At 49.5% G+C, this 17,626-nt stretch overlaps 1 protein-coding gene and 1 long non-coding RNA gene across 21 annotated transcripts in view; one reads left to right on the top strand and one right to left on the bottom strand.

Annotated features, from left to right (window-relative positions):
• LOC142500815 (uncharacterized) overlaps window positions 1-3,959 on the top strand; it is an 85,314-nt gene extending 81,355 nt beyond the window's left edge. Inside the window, exon 3 of the long non-coding RNA XR_012803305.1 lies at window positions 3,458-3,959. This is a non-coding gene — a long non-coding RNA (uncharacterized LOC142500815). The remainder of the gene's footprint in view (window positions 1-3,457) is intronic.
• SORBS2 (sorbin and SH3 domain containing 2) overlaps window positions 1-17,626 on the bottom strand; it is a 293,997-nt gene that overhangs the window by 101,696 nt on the left and 174,675 nt on the right. The gene's annotated exons all lie outside the window — the stretch shown is intronic.

The raw sequence follows: 17,626 nt of genomic DNA, 5'->3' as shown, positions 1-17,626 counted from the left end.
AGAGGGGATGTTCTGACGTATGGATTCCACCTTTTCCTTAAAATAGTCAGCAAAGTCCTGAGCGGAGATGGAGGAAGGAGAGGCAGCTGAGGGTGGTTTGAGTAGAGTATTGTTGTATTTTTAATGTTTATTGTAGGTAGCAGCTGTTTTAATATAAAATGTAATACTAGTGTATGACCGGGGGGTCTTCGGAGCAGAACCGCGTTGATTTGAGGTCCGGGGACCCCCTGCTTCCTGAGATACAGGCCCCGTTATGGGGGGCCGGTATCTCCTATGCATTTAAATGGCCCGCGTCACTTGACCATGGGAATAAAATGCATAGGAGATACCAGCACCCCATAACGGGGCCTGTATCTCGGGAAGCAGGGGTCTCCGGACCTGAAATCAACGCGGTTCTGCTCCGGAGACCCACTGGTAAGCTACACTAGTATTACATTTTTTATTAAAAACCATTAATTTTGGGCGAGATATGCGCAGGGAGAGGCGGCTCTCTCTGAGCAGCTCTCTCTGCAGCTGAAAGAAATCGCTGAGTGAGCCCTTTTTCAGAGAGGCGATCATCACGCCAACGGCTACTCGCCAATTTGGGGAATTTTGCTATCACAGGTAATCGAGGCTTTCTGAATACCGTGATAGCATCGTTCAAACAAATGGAGATTTAAATGGCCCGGCTATTTTTTTAATGAAGGTTACTAGCATAGGCCCCTGTGTATCACTTTTTGTCATTGTATTCTTTTTCCTTGACATCGAAATCTTTGCCAGACGTGGTGATGTCAAACAACCTGCCTAATAATCTATACCAAATGCAGACATGACAACACTCACTGATTTTCTGTCACTCTCACTGATCTTTAACTTAAGTGGTCTCATACATGTCAGAGGAGTTTTACTAATACAAATAAGTACTTTTCTGTTAAAATGCCAATTTCAGTCATAGGAGGTTGACATCTCTATATATGTAACTTGATTATCAAAGAAATACAATTAATAAAAACCCTTCCCATATCTATTAAATAATGACGTTCTTCATGCTACTTTAACACCACGAGACCTTTGTAACTGGTATCCTCAGCAGATCATGTGTTTATTTGTGTTAACCTTGTTGCATTCGTTGCTAGCTTGTAACTATAACTGAAGTTGACAGATACTTGGAACTGCTTTTAATACCTTAAAAGCTGCAGACCAAGCAATATCCTACATGTGTTTTTTTTTAAAATATATATATATATCCGTTTCGTACTATGAGAAAATACTTATAGCATTAAAAAAAAAAAAAAACAACAACAACTCTGAATTAAATGTTTTATGTATTGTAATGTAACAAGCATTTTTTGTTTCTATAGAAACCATTAACAAAGTCACGTCCTCTTCCTCTTCTGAAACAGGCTCTGGCACACCCCTTTTTAAACCCTGCCCTCTCTCTAGCAGTGCACCAATTGTATCTAGTGACTGCCTGGTCACATGATCTTCCCCACAGAACGCTGCATCTTTGGTTCTCTTCTGCTGCACTGACAGCCATTTAGTGAACCCCCCAAGCCGAATTTTCACCGGTCGATCACAGGAGAACGGATCGATCGGCAAATTAGCCGATTACTTATTATTGTGTGGATTGAATTGATGCACATATTAAAGGGTGGGAGGGGGGAAACCGGAAGCTTCACCTGCTGCTTTAAACAGCTTGTGCTACCAGCCTCCCACTACCAAGGCAATGAGCTAGGTAACAAGAACTGGCCATTACCGTGAGGTTTAACGGCTTGGCTTGTAACCATCAGGTGGCACTCAAAAGACGTCACATTGAAAGGAACAAGGGGGAAATAGGATCTGGGTTATTTTTATTTCCGACATGCAACTTTAAACAGGTTTTTCTTGAGAAGCTGACTGCATACACAGTTACTGTTACTAGCGTGCTACAGTACTTGCATAAAAACACGCCTATACAACAGACTTATAAGCTAAAGGTTAATCAAATGAGACGTTCATATTCAACACGGATAGACTGATACTAAAGGTGGTAAAATGTAATTCATTCTTTAAAACTTACTGGAAAAAATCCATAATATTCAGAATGTAGATTTGTGACATGTGTCTTAACATTTAAAATAACATCAGATGTAGCCAGCCTTACTGTTCGCGGTGCCACACCCGCATGCGATCCCGTGCCCGCGCTGATCGCGTCCCGGAAGGAGTAAGACGTGGGAGGCCCAATGGAAAGGAATGGACCCCCCCACAGCTCCGTTGTGGCAGCCACCTCACCCAGCGCCTCGGCTTTTCAGCATCTCACCCGCGATGCCGGGGACCGTAAGGCTGGCTACATCTGTACAGTATTTCAAAAGCCTTCTTCCCAAGAAAAGCGCAAACAATTACATTATAATATACTGTAAGCGTTATTTAACTCTTTCGTAACTTCTTGTATTGAAACGCTGCAAATGGCAAACTAACTCGAGACAAAATAGCTCTATAAGTTAATGCTATGAGATAAAGCATGAGCTTAAGTATCTTTTTGTGCCAAATTTATGGTTGTACATAGACTTGCATAGTTAAAATTATAAATAAACTCGGCACCTTTTGCCTGGAATATCCATACACATGGAGCGCAGATGCATCACTGTTCACACAGCTTTTAAGCACAGCATGGGACTAGCAAAGCAAGTCAAACCACTCACAGACATGTTTCAACCTTGATGGGTTTCATCAGTGTGAGGTTGGTTTATACTTGCTTTGCAATATTTCTAGGCTGGGTAGGTTTACCATTACATTTGAAGTTATGGTGGGTGAAAAAGGCAACAAAAAAACCCCACCGCCAGCACACAGCCAATAAAGAATATCACCTGTGAGCACATTCACATGTCCTAGACAGGTCTGCACCCCCGCCCTTCAACCACTATCACCCAGCATACAAAGCTCCCACCGCAGCAAGGAATTCTGGGAAATGACATGCAAATGTACTCACAGGTGACTGACACACACACACACACACACACACACACACACACACACACACACACACACACACACACATACTGATTATATAATAAGTATTATATATATATATATATATATATATATATACACACATACATACATACATACATACACACACATTATATATATATATATATATATATATATATATATATATATATATATATATATATATATATATATATATATAATTAGTTTAAAAAAACTTTATACTCCCTCTTGCTCTGTATGGAATGTACTTCTTATATTCACATAAACAGAAATATTGACGTTGATGATAACATCACATGACATTTTGTTTGTCTGCAACTATGATATTTTAAGGTGAAAAGAAATCCTGGTGTAATTGTGAGAAAAGAACACAGCAGCTGAATTTTGTTAAAACAGAACTTGAAAATATAACCTGTGCAAGCAGTACCTTATACAATTAGTATAACACAAAAAAATATTAAAACGCATATCGTTTTATGTTTTACAGCTTGTGAAGATCAAAACAATAAGGGACTGATGCAGACACGAGTTGGATTACTGCATTGCTACCTACGACATCTTGCTTTTGCTGGAAGAGGCACAACATTGAAACGAACGCCGATAAAGGGGTCACAGATTTCCGGCAGGTTTTTGCTATCTGTGCCTCGAACATTAAAAGCTGCAATATTTATTAATACTGTATGTATCATCCCCATAACAAAAATGTCTTCCAATGCAATACTTTGGTATTAAATAAGATCATTAATCTGTGGTATTTGCAAGTGGAATTTATATGCATAGCAAACACTTATCAGTGTTCAGTACTGACTGTGTCGCTGGCATGGAGGGTGTCTGAGCTGATTTTGAATATCATTTTGGGGATTTAAGTATCTGCATAAATTATATGTTGGGCTTACAATTTTAGGGTTCTGCCAATGTTTGACTGACATGGCCATATACAGTATGTTGGGAAACCCCCTTAAACCAAATTAAAAAAATGTTTAAACAAATTCTCACTGGATCTTTCTTTTAAAATGTCTCAGTGGATAGATAGCTGCTACAAATATTGCAATTGTGAAATAAGTCTTCTCTGCTCAAAAGGCCATTACAGACACTTTTGTAATTTACCTTAATTATTTCAACAAGCCTTCAATTATGCAGAAGGCTAACAGTCATACTCAATGCAGCTGGTCCTGTCACAGAAGGGAGTCACGCTAGTCTGTCTACAATTAGTTGGGGCGACATACTTATTACATTTCAATGAATAATTAGCCATGCGATAGCAATGTGACAGAGCAGAATCCTTGAGCAGCTCAGCGATGTTTCACAGGGTTCAAACAGTATCTCCGGCTGTCTGCAATGAATGCCGCCAGTTATAGTTGCCATTGAATCTTTTCTTGTGCGGCGTCGTATCCTTTATATGAAACAACCCGTAATCAGACACTACTTAATGCCCAAAGTCACTGTATAACATTAAATACTTGTAAAATTACCATTTGGCAGGAACAGCTGGATGAACCCTAGGCAACGAAATAAAAAGGATTCTAATAACATGTTAAATTTGTCTTAATGAATAAAAAAAAAAGCTAAATGTTAATAGGAGTTTTGATAGATGCTATTTTTGAGTCTCTAATAAGTCAGTACTGAAAGTTAACAATGGCAAACCCTAGTAAATATAGCACTAAATATGTTCTTTTGAGACATACAGTTACACTTGATTATTGCTCCCCTTCTCCAAGATAGAAAAGAAATGTTCTGATCTTATCTGTAATTAATGCATGTAACCTCTTCAATGCTAGTGAGGAATGCACTATATTGAATACTGTAGATTATGTGCAATGTGGATCTGATCTACTGCAATCAAACTTCCTACGACTCAGTGCCCCAGCCATTGCACACCTAATCAACTCTATTTTTTCTTCAGGCTATATCCTACAGATCAGGAAACCTGCCAGAGTTTCCCCAAGGCTTCAAAAGTGGGGACACAAACATTAGCTCCAGCTACAGACCAATCTCTCTCCTCCCAATACTATCCAAAGTCATTGAAAAATGTGTCCACTCCCAATTAAGCAATTATTATACAAAGCTAAATTTCCTTAGCCAACACCAATACGGCTTTTTCCAAAACCACTCCATGGGAACTACCCTGTTAAAGTTTTGCAATGAGATCCAGCGTGGAATGGAACTTGAACAGCTTACTGTTGCAATATCTTGTTAAACAAGGTTCAGTGCTCTGGAATAGGGGAACACACTTTAAACTGTTTTCACTCGTACATATCTAGTACATCCCAATATGTGTCTATCTCAAGCTCTAACTCTAACCCCCTAGATGTCACCTATGGGGTCACACAAGGCTCTGTTCTGGGGGCCCTACTCTTTTCTGTCTTCATTAATGATCATTTTACAGCTTGTAAGGCAGCTTCAATGCACATGTATGCGGGTGATACAATCTTACATGCACACATCTCTTGCCTCTCTGACCTTGGACACATACTTCAATCTGATTTTTCAAGACTTGTATACTGGGTTTCCCAAAACAAACTGTTTTTAAACACAGACAAAACTGTAACGGTGGTATTTCGGACCAAGGCTAAATTTCTAAAGCTACCAAAGACAGAGCTACAGTACAGATCAGAACCAACTCTAATATCATTTTCGCCCATGTCACTAGTTTTAAATATCTGGGCATATGGCTCGACACCCATTTAATATTTGGGTTGCATATTGATACTCTGTCATCCAAAACCTATGCCAAACTAGGTGTACTTTATAGGAACAAATCCTCCCTAAGCCTGCCTGTCAGAAAGCGAATCGCACAGCAGATATTAATGCCAATTATAGACTATGAGGACATAATATATGGTACAGCACCTCAAACTCACCTTAGCTAATTAGACACCCACTACAACTCAATATGCCACTTTATCCTACAATGTAACTACACCACACACCACTGTGAAATGGTCCAAGAACTAGGCTATCCCTTGAGTCCAGACATAAAGTAAATCTTTCCGGTCTTGCCTCCAAATACTTTCTGGACAAGCTACCCGTCTATTTGAACAAACTCCTCACCCCTACCACATGCAGTACTTCTCACCTGAGATCTGACTCCAAAAGACTGTTCATGGTCCCTAGGTTTAACAAAGTATCCGGCCGCTTCTCCTTCTCTTACCTTGATCCCCACAACTGGAACAACCTACCAGAGACTCTCACATCCACCACCAGTTTAAGTTCTTTCAAGACTTCAGCTGTCTCACATTTTAATCTTGTCTGTAACTGTTAAATAGGCCCATAACACTTACTGTCTCTAACTATGCATGCAATGTCTGTAAATATAAAGTATAACCTCTGTTTATTGCCAACATAACTCTGTGCCTAGAACATACTTGACAACGAGAGGTAACTCTCAATGCATTATTTCCTGGTAGAACATTTTATAAATAAAATACAGAGACTGCACACTGGATAATGTGATTTAAAGTTATATTTTTCTAAAAGCGAAGACCATAGCATGCACATGTGGAGCCATGATTCTTGGCATCACATACTCTGGTGCCTGTTGCAGTTATGTTTTTAAATAAGACATATCTCCTGAATATACTCCCCTGCATAAACTGCACACCATGAGCATGACTTCAATTCTATTTAGCTCTCCCAGTAAAAGTTATTTTGGTTAAAGCAACATTGCAGAGTTAATTTAAGGTCCATGTATTTTAGTATAGAGGGATATAATGTGGGAAATTATTGCGATGGGACAGCCTATGAGTAAACTAGGGAATATGGGTCTTAAATTCTGTATATATGTACCTGTTAGGGTCAGTATTGCTACCATTCCCATGTTATTTCATGGGGCATACAGTATATTGGCTGGAATAGGGTATTCCTCTAAATTTCTTACACCTCTCTGGCATCATAATCTTCACCTTCCTTTTCTCAGCATCCCATTTCATTTTTTAACCATTCTTATATAAAATTAAAACATACATATATATATATATATATATATATATACACATACACACACACACACACACACACAAACACACACACACACACACACACACATGTACACACATTCTCAAACCAGCAATCAGTGGCTGAAGTGTAATGGTCAGAGTACCACTACTTTTTAATTTTAACACTCGGAGACCATTATTATTTTATATGCAAACTTAGGTCTCTTCTTCAGTGAAGAAGTCATGTTATCCCATTAAAAGGTATCACAACCAATTAATCTACACTTCTCCAGGACCGATACAGTGACTAATATTTACAAACTTCAATATGCATGTACGTCTTTATTTGTATAGCGCCATTAATGTACATAGCGCTTCACAGCAGTAATAGTTACAATCATATAAATAATAAGATATAAATAACACAAAGGGAAGAAGTGCTTAGACATAAAAGTAATATTTAGGAAAAGGAGTCCCTGCTCCGAAGAGGTTACAATCCAATTGGTTGGTAGGGAGAACGTACAGTGACAGTGGGAGGGTGTTCTGGTAAGTGCGTCTGCAGGGGGCCAAGGTAAATGTAAGAGGTGTTAATTATCAGCCATCGAGCTACTCATATGCTTCCTTAAGCAGGTGTGTTTTAAGGTTGGTTTTAAAAGGTGGATAGAGAGGGTACTAGTCGGATATTGAGGGGAAGGGCATTCCAGAGGTGTGGGGCAGTCAGTGAGATAGGTTTAAGGCATGAGAGGGCTCTGGATACAAATGGGGAAGAGAGAAGACATCCTTGAGCAGAACGGAAGAGCTGGGATGGTGTATAGCGAGAAATTAGGGCTGAGATGTAAGGAGGGGCAGAAGAGTGTAAAGCTTTAAAAGTGAGGAGGAGAATGGAGTGTGAGATGCGGGATTTGATAGGAAACCAGGAGAGGGATTTCAGGAGGGGAGACGCCAAGACAGATTTATTCTGGCAGCAGCTTTAAGGATATATTGTAGGGGAGACAGGTGAGAGGCAGGAAGGCCGGACAGCAGGAGGTTACAGTAATCAAGACGGGAGAGAATGAGGGCCTGAGTCAGAGTTTTAGCAGTCGAGTAACAGAGGAAAGGGCGTATCTTTGTTATATTGCGGAGGAAAAAGCGAGGGTCAAGTGTAACCCCATGGCAGCGTGTTTGGGCTACGGGGTGAATGATGGTACTTCCAACAGTAATGTAGAAGGAGGGAATAGGACCAGGTTTGGGAGGACAAAATCTTTCTGATTTTTAGTGTAACTATTGCGTTAATCTTTCTAAAGAACAGCGTGACGTGGGAGATTTAAGCCTTCATTTTGTTTCCCCTGGAGGGGATGCTACTTGCAGCACCTTCCCCGCTAAGTATCCCGGGAAGCAGGGGGTCCCCGGAGCTGAAATGTATGCAGTACCTGCCTATGTAAAAAGAAAGCAGCCTAGAGCCCTTTGGCGATGGGGCACCTGACCGTTGGGGCTAGACTCCCCTCTCTCTTCCCCACCCCCCTTTTATCCTCACCTTTGGCGCTGGAACACATGCTTTCCTTCCCCCCCCCCCTCCTTCACCGTATCATGGGAGGCAGGGCATAGGGGATTCAAAGAGGGGCAGGGGCAAGAAAGCAGTCTGCTCCCTGGAAAAGAACTCCGCCCACCCGACCCTTTGTGTGAAAACATGACAGTGGTATAATTATATTGTATATTAATTTGTATTTTGTTGTCTTAAAAAAAAAAGAGGGATCACTTAATACTGAAGAACTTATTTATTCTGCACTATATATATATATATATACATATATATCTTATACTATATTAGTGAAAGCACTGTATGTTTGCCTGCCTGTCTGGATGTCCGGTGTCCCTAGCGGCAATCTCATTGGTCCCTTGGGCCGCCCGCCCCCGCACACCTCTCATTGGCCTCACACACTCACACCACCCCCTTGGCCCGCCCCCCACACCTCTCATTGGCCTGAGGCGGAGTGACGGGCCAAAGGTCCAAAAAAATAAATAAAACACACACACACACACACACACACACACACACACACACACACCTCTCCCCGCTCCAAATCACCTCTCCCCCCTCCCCAAATCACCTCTCCCCCCTCCCCAGCGGCATCACCTCTCCCCCTCCCCAAATCACCTCTCCCCCCTCCCCAGCGGCATCACCTCTCCCCCCTCACCGCTCCAAATCACCTTTCCCCGCTCCAAATCACCTTTCCCCGCTCCAAATCACCTTTCCCCGCTCCAAATCACCTTTCCCCGCTCCAAATCACCTCTCCCCGCTCCAAATCACCTCTCCCCGCTCCCCAGCGGCATCACCTCTTCCCCCTCCCCAGCGGCATCATCTCTTCCCCCTCCCCAGCGGCATCACCTCTTCCCCCTCCCCAGCGGCATCACCTCTCCCCCTCCCCAGCGGCATCACCTCTTCCCCCTCCCCAGCGGCATCACCTCTTCCCCCTCCCCAGCGGCATCACCTCTCCCCGTCCCCAGCGGCATCACCTCTTCCCCCTCCCCAGCGGCATCACCTCTTCCCCCTCCCCAGCGGCATCACCTCTTCCCCCTCCCCAGCGGCATCACCTCTCCCCCTCCCCAGCGGCATCACCTCTCCCCCTCCCCGCTCCAAATCACCTCTCCCCCTCCCCAGCGGCATCACCTCTCCCCCCTCACCGCTCCAAATCACCTCTCCCCCTCACCGCTCCAAATCACCTCTCCCCGCTCCAAATCACCTCTCCCCGCTCCAAATCACCTCTCCCCGCTCCAAATCACCTCGCCCCCCTCCCCGCTCCAAATCACCTCGCTTCCCGCAGCTGCCACGCGGCGCGTAAGATGGCGGACCCCCTTCCTCCCTCGCGGCGCCGAGTCAGACGGTGGCGGCGCCCGGAAGTACAGGTAGGTGTCGCTCCCCACCTCCGGCGCCAAACGGAACTGAGAAAGGGCGCATCAACTCAACTGAGGTGTGTGTGTGTGTGTGTGTGTGTGTGTGTGACACTGTCCACTGCCCCCCCCTCCTATCCACTGCCCCCCCCCCTCCTATCCACTGCCCCCCCCTCCTATCCACTGCCCCCCCCTCCTGTCCACTGCCCCCCCCTCCTGTCCACTGCGTCCCCCCTCCTGTCCCCCTCCTGTCCACTGCCCCCCCTCCTGTCCACTGCCCCCCCCTCCTGTCCACTGCCCCCCCCCTCCTGTCCACTGCGTCCCCCCTCCTGTCCACTGCGTCCCCCCTCCTGTCCCCCCTCCTGTCCACTGCCCCCCCCCTCCTGTCCACTGCCCCCCCTCCTGTCCACTGCCCCCCCCCTCCTGTCCACTGCCCCCCCCCCTCCTGTCCACTGCCCCCCCTCCTGTCCACTGCCCCCCCCCTCCTGTCCACTGCCCCCCCCTCCTGTCCACTGCCCCCCCCTCCTGTCCACTGCCCCCCCCTCCTGTCCACTGCCCCCCCTCCTGTCCACTGCCCCCCCTCCTGTCCACTGCCCCCCCCCTCCTGTCCACTGCCCCCCCCTCCTGTCCACTGCCCCTCCCCTCCTGTCCACTGCCCCTCCCCTCCTGTCCACTGCCCCTCCCCTCCTGTCCACTGCCCCCCCCTCCTGTCCACTGCCCCCCCCCTCCTGTCCACTGCCCCCCCCCTCCTGTCCACTGCCCCCCCCCTCCTGTCCACTGCCCCCCCCCTCCTGTCCACTGCCCCCCCCCCCTTCCTGTCCACTGCCCCCCCCCCTCCTGTCCACTGCCCCCCCCCCTCCTGTCCACTGCCCCCCCCCTCCTGTCCACTGCCCCCCCCCTCCTGTCCACTGCCCCCCCCCTCCTGTCCACTGCCCCCCCCCCTCCTGTCCACTGCCCCCCCCCTCCTGTCCACTGCCCCCCCCCCTCCTGTCCACTGCCCCCCCCCCTCCTGTCCACTGCCCCCCCCCCTCCTGTCCACTGCCCCCCCCCCTCCTGTCCACTGCCCCCCCCCCTCCTGTCCACTGCCCCCCCCTCCTGTCCACTGCCCCCCCCCTCCTGTCCACTGCCCCCCCCTCCTGTCCACTGCCCCCCCCTCCTGTCCACTGCCCCCCCCTCCTGTCCACTGCCCCCCCCTCCTGTCCACTGCCCCCCCCCTCCTGTCCACTGCCCCCCCCCTCCTGTCCACTGCCCCCCCCCTCCTGTCCACTGCCCCCCCCTCCTGTCCACTGCCCCCCCTCCTGTCCACTGCCCCCCCCTCCTGTCCACTGCCCCCCCCTCCTGTCCACTGCCCCCCCCTCCTGTCCACTGCCCCCCCCCTCCTGTCCACTGCCCCCCCTCCTGTCCACTGCCCCCCCCCCTCCTGTCCACTGCCCCCCCCTCCTGTCCACTGCCCCCCCCTCCTGTCCACTGCCCCCCCCTCCTGTCCACTGCCCCCCCCTCCTGTCCACTGCCCCCCCCTCCTGTCCACTGCCCCTCCCCTCCCCTCCTGTCCACTGCCCCCCCTCCTGTCCACTGCCCCCCCCTCCTGTCCACTGCCCCCCCCCTCCTGTCCACTGCCCCTCCCCTCCCCTCCTGTCCACTGCCCCCCCCTCCTGTCCACTGCCCCCCCCTCCTGTCCACTGCCCCTCCCCTCCCCTCCTGTCCACTGCCCCCCCTCCTGTCCACTGCCCCTCCCCTCCTGTCCACTGCCCCCCCCTCCTGTCCACTGCCCCCCCCCCTCCTGTCCACTGCCCCCCCCTCCTGTCCACTGCCCCCCCCCCTCCTGTCCACTGCCCCCCCCCTCCTGTCCACTGCCCCCCCCCCTCCTGTCCACTGCCCCCCCCTCCTGTCCACTGCCCCCCCCCCTCCTGTCCACTGCCCCCCCCCTCCTGTCCACTGCCCCCCCCCTCCTGTCCACTGCCCCCCCCCCTCCTGTCCACTGCCCCCCCCCCTCCTGTCCACTGCCCCCCCCCCTCCTGTCCACTGCCCCCCCCCCTCCTGTCCACTGCCCCCCCCCCTCCTGTCCACTGCCCCCCCCCCCCTCCTGTCCACTGCCCCCCCCCTCCTGTCCACTGCCCCCCCCCCTCCTGTCCACTGCCCCCCCCCCTCCTGTCCACTGCCCCCCCCCCTCCTGTCCACTGCCCCCCCCCTCCTGTCCACTGCCCCCCCCCCTCCTGTCCACTGCCCCCCCCCTCCTGTCCACTGCCCCCCCCCTCCTGTCCACTGCCCCCCCCCTCCTGTCCACTGCCCCCCCCCTCCTGTCCACTGCCCCCCCCCCCTCCTGTCCACTGCCCCCCCCCTCCTGTCCACTGCCCCCCCCTCCTGTCCACTGCCCCCCCCCTCCTGTCCACTGCCCCCCCCCTCCTGTCCACTGCCCCCCCCTCCTGTCCACTGCCCCCGCCCTCCTGTCCACTGCCCCGCCCTCCTGTCCACTGCCCCCCCCTCCTGTCCACTGCCCCCCCCCTCCTGTCCACTGCCCCCCCCCCTCCTGTCCACTGCAGGAAATGCAGGGGGAGGAATCCATGCCTTTGAGGCGCCCCCCCCTCCCTTTGACGCCCCCCCCCTCCCTTTGACGCCCCCCCCCCTCCCTTTGACGCCCCCCCCTCCCTTTGACGCCCCCCCCCCTCCCTTTGACGCCCCCCCCTCCCTTTGACGCCCCCCCCCCTCCCTTTGACGCCCCCCCCTCCCTTTGACGCCCCCCCCCCTCCCTTTGACGCCCCCCCTCCCTTTGACGCCCCCCCCCTCCCTTTGACGCCCCCCCCCTCCCTTTGACGCCCCCCCCCTCCCTTTGACGCCCCCCCCTCCCTTTGACGCCCCCCCCCCTCCCTTTGACGCCCCCCCCCTCCCTTTGACGCCCCCCCCCCTCCCTTTGACGCCCCCCCCTCCCTTTGACGCCCCCCCCCTCCCTTTGACGCCCCCCCCTCCCTTTGACGCCCCCCCCTGCCTTTGACGCCCCCCCCTGCCTTTGACGCCCCGCGCGCACACACTGACTGACTGCCGCACGCACGCACACACTGACTGACGCACGCACACACTGACTGACGCGCACACAAACCCTGACTGACGCACGCACACACTGACTGAGGCACACACTGACTGTGTGTGCGTCAGTCAGTCTGTGTGTGTTTGTGTTTCTGCCTCAGACTCACTGACGCGCGAGCAAACACACAGTGACTGACGCACACACGCTACATGAAGCTGTAAAGGAGGGAGGGAGGGGGGGGGACTGGATTGATGTGAATGGGGGACAAACAGAGAGAGGGGGGAGGAGAGAGAGGAACGGGAACATTACATCCCGGGCAACGCCGGGTCTCTCAGCTAGTATATATATATAAACTATAGATCAACTAAGTGCGCAAACTAACACAATAAAACAATAAAATGTAACAATAAATGCTGCCACAGTGTTGCACTATACACAGTACTGTAGTAATATATGGGAAAAGAAAAAGAAACACAGGCGCAAATATTGCTATATAATAATAAAAATGAGCATAACATAGACTGGAAACAGTTGCTGATATCTTATCTATTATTACATCTAAAGTAGCAGATGATTTCGCATGTAGGATACATAACATCCTCTCCTTCCTGCTGTTCTGTGTGGCGGTCTGCTCCTCTCCTTCCTGCTGTTCTGTGCGGCGGTCTGCTCCTCTCCTTCCTGCTGTTCTGTGTGGCGGTCTGCTCCTCTCCTTCCTGCTGTTCTGTGTGGCGGTCTGCTCCTCTCCTTCCTGCTGCTCTGTGTGGCGGTCTGCTCCTCTCCTTCCTGCAGCTCTGTGCGGCGGTCTGCTCCTCTCCTTCCTGCTGTTCTGTGTGGCGGTCTGCTCCTCTCCTTCCTGCTGCTCTGTGTGGCGGTCTGCCTTGTCTCCACGTGGAACGCCGAGATTCTGCGTGATGTAACAGATCCGTCTGCAGCTGCCTTCCAGTTCTCCTGTGTTGCCCCTTGAGTCTCGCGAGATAGCGAGATAGCGAGCGTGACGTCACTGAGCTTGTGTTCGTGCCGGAGCAACAGGGAGTAATGTCCAAAGCATGGACTAATACTATAACTGGATATCGAAGTATAGCAATTCTGGGGATAGGGAGAGCTTATTGATATATTCTTAAGCCTCCACCCTACGCGTTTCGTCCTGATAATAGGACTTCATCCGGGGAATTCCCAGAATTGCTATACTTCGATATCCAGTTATAGTATTAGTCCATGCTTTGGACATTACTCCCTGTCGCTCCGGCACGAACACAAGCTCAGTGACGTCACGCTCGCTATCTCGCTATCTCGCGAGACTCGAGGGGATACACAGGAGAACTGAAAGGCAGCTGCAGACGGATCTGTTACAGCACACAGAATCTCGGCGTTCCACGTGGAGACAAGGCAGACCGCCACACAGAACAGCAGGAAGGAGAGGAGCAGACCGCCACACAGAACAGCAGGAAGGAGAGGAGCAGACCGCCACACAGAACAGCAGGAAGGAGAGGAGCAGACCGCCACACAGAGCAGCAGGAAGGAGAGGAGCAGACCGCCACACAGAACAGCAGGAAGGAGAGGATGTTATGTATCCTACATGCCTAAATCATCTGCTACTTTAGATTTCATCTATAAGATATCAGCAACTGTTTCCAGTCTATGTTATGCTCATTTTTATTATTATATAGCAATATTTGAGCCTGTGTTTCTTTTTCTATATACATACTGTATATATATATATATATAAGAGAGAGTGCTGTGGAGTTTACTGTCCAGCTTTTATACTTTATACTTCCACTCACTGCTGTGCTGCTAGCATTTATATTAGCCATCCAGCCTTCCAGCCCGTTTTCCCCTGTGAAGCTTCTCCGGCAAAAACCTCACTGACGTCACTGAGCTCACGCGAGATCTGGATCAGTGTACTCACTGTGTAACGCCGGAACAAGGGGAAGGCGGCATCCCTCGTGGTCTCCGGTCCCTGCAAGGACACAGAGGGGCTACTACAGCAGGACATACCACGGACATTACAACAAAGTCCCTCTCACTGGGTTCCTGCGTCTGAACGGGCTGAGTTCTACTCAAAAATGCTTTACTATCAGCTATGTTTGTGAGTGTGTATTTTTAAAATCCTTCTATCCATAAATCTATTGATATACTATTTTACGCTATGAGTGCGCCTGTGTTTTTTGTGTTTTTGTAGATATCCTCAAGGAAGTGGTGTTCCCTTCACTCGGGCTGCAGTGACTCATTTGGATAGCAATTGGACTATTTTTTAGGATTTGTATTTATTTTTGATATATATCTTTCTGGACTTTTCTTTTTTGTTTCTCTTTATCTATTTTATTTTTCATGTATTTTATTGTTTTATTGCATTAGTCATTTAATATATTTTTATTTGTTCCACTGTGCACATTATAGGTTTTACTTATATCTATAGAGGGTTTATATTAGAGCTTTAGGGCTGGGACCCGCTGCGCCCGTTGGCGCGGGCGGCGGCGTGAGATCAACTTACCATTCCGGTTTGAACTCACGATCGGGTCCCAGTCCCTCCTCACTTGTAACTTGCGACATACTGTGACGCGGCAGCCAGCAGGAGACACGAGAGAATGGTGTTCTCTTGCGGCAACGCGTCACATGGTACGCGAAGGGGCCAATCATAGACTGGCTCCCTTCAACGAATGGCAAGCCAGCTATTGCTAGCCAATGGGAGCAAAGTATTTCAAACACGGAAGAGGGAAAACTTGTGTTTGAAAACATTGCTTTCAAGCCATTCACCTTGTAGGTTGCTTGTAGTTTTCTGCTAGCTTTATTTATTTAATTTAATATTTATTATAGTTACATATTATTTGAGAGCGCCATTTTGGCTCCTTGTGTGTAGAGCTGCTGCAGTGCTGTGAGCCCTGCTTTGTTTTGGTCCCCGCCCCCCCTCCGTCATGGCCGCGCCCCCTCACGTCATGGCCGCGCCCCCCGCGACCCGTTTGGCCACGCCCCCCCGCTCCGAGAAAAGTATCCTGTAGACCGCAGATCGCGGTACAGCGAGTTGGACGCGCCGCCGGCAAGCAAGCCAGCCGTGCGGACGCGTGCAACGGGACCTTAGCCTTAGGTTGGTGCCAATTTTTTCTTTTGTTTTGATATATATATATATACACACACACACCGCGGCCAGGATACAACCATGTCTCAATTTTTTTTCCAGATCTCCCCGGGATCCTCGCTAAATTTGCCGCAACAGACTAATGGCCCATCGGATTAACACCTACCGGGGTCTACCTGTCTGTAAGAGACACGCAGTAAGAGATAGGCTAAATCAGTCACTCTACCTGCACGCCTCTAACAGGCAATCACAGGGGTTTTATTTAATTTTAATATTACAGTATTGTAGCAGGGGGTCTCCGGAGCTGAACCGCATTGATTTCAGGTCAAGAAAAAATCATTACCTTAGAAGGTAATGAAGCTGCTTACATTTTTTTTTAATTCATAGCATTTTATGCATGAGCAGGGGTTGCAAGAGCAGGGGGTCTCCTGAGCTGAACAAAATTCATTTCAGCCTCGGGGACCCCCTGCTTCCCGAAATACAGGCATGGGGTGCCGTATCCCTGCAATGTTAAAGGCCTCCGGTCGCGAGACGCGAGATATGATCGGATAGCGGTCGCTGCATCTGTTATAGGAAGGAAGGACTTTGATGTCTCACATGGTTGAGGTGGGCATTCCAAAGCATGTTGCCTTCATCATGATGGCTGTTGGGGGGGTGGGAGGGGGGGGTGGGGTGGGGGGAGGGCGGGAAGTGCACGTTAACCTTGCCAGCAGGGGCTCTATGGTGAAGAAAAGCCCTCTGGTGGCTGGGGGTGGCGAGTGGGCAGGGCTCATTACTGTCTTGCTTACTACCGGGCCGGTGGGGCGCCCGGCTTGGTGGGTCTGGCGGGCCATGGTTGGGGTGCCATCGGCCTTTATCCGGGGGGAGCACGCTGGAAGGCTTAGCATTTTCCAGGGTTTATTATTTGTGTAAATAAAGCCGCAGCCTTTGTGCATCCAGGCCTTTGTTGTGAGTTTATTTATATGTGGGTTGGGGGAGGGAGGGGGAGATTCCTCGCAGGCTCCAAGGTCAAGAAAGGAGGGGACAAAAAAATGGCCATAAAATAAAGTTATGTTACAGTATAAAGCAGTTACGTCCAACAAAATAATGTTTCCTTCATTGCTCATTTATGTACTTGTCGGACTCCCTGGCATGTGTGCTCCTGTTTTTAGGAACCTACATTTGAAAGTCTGCACAATATATAACTTAATGTTGGAAAGCCAAGTAAAAAGGCAGAGAAGTTACGAGTGCTCGAGTGCTTTCACTTCAAAGCATATTAATGCCACTACTGCTTTAAACTCTTAATTGAGAGTGGTACTATAGGAGGAGGGCTAGATCGTACCCCTCACTGACATACTGTATGTAACATTTCTAAAACAGATGTCATCTCTCTAGGCAGCAGTATGGCTGGAAGGGGTGAAACCAATTTTTCATTCCAGATCAAACACAAATGTCCATGTGCTAGCTTATTATTTTGGCATTTCTGTCATGCATAACATATCAACGCACTCTTGTGTTTTGCTATGTTAGCTATGACTGTAAATACAGTTTTCGTTCATGGCATGCTGTATATAATACTGAAACTGAACAGAGCATGCACTGTATGAGAAGATCCACCTGACCATAAAACGCCTGGATTTCTAACTGAAAGGTGAAACGCCACCGGTATAAGAGGATCCTGTTTCTATGCTGCCACAGTTTACATCAGCAGCTTCCTCGAGTAACAGACTTGAGTATCTTTATATTCACTCAAAAAGAAGAGGCAACGTTACGTTAGCC

Source organism: Ascaphus truei, chromosome 1 (assembly GCF_040206685.1).
Source record: "Ascaphus truei isolate aAscTru1 chromosome 1, aAscTru1.hap1, whole genome shotgun sequence".
NCBI classification, from domain to species: Eukaryota; Metazoa; Chordata; class Amphibia; order Anura; family Ascaphidae; genus Ascaphus; species Ascaphus truei.
The sequence above is the reverse complement of the archived record's forward strand: the minus strand, read 5'-3'. Positions and strand labels throughout refer to the sequence as shown.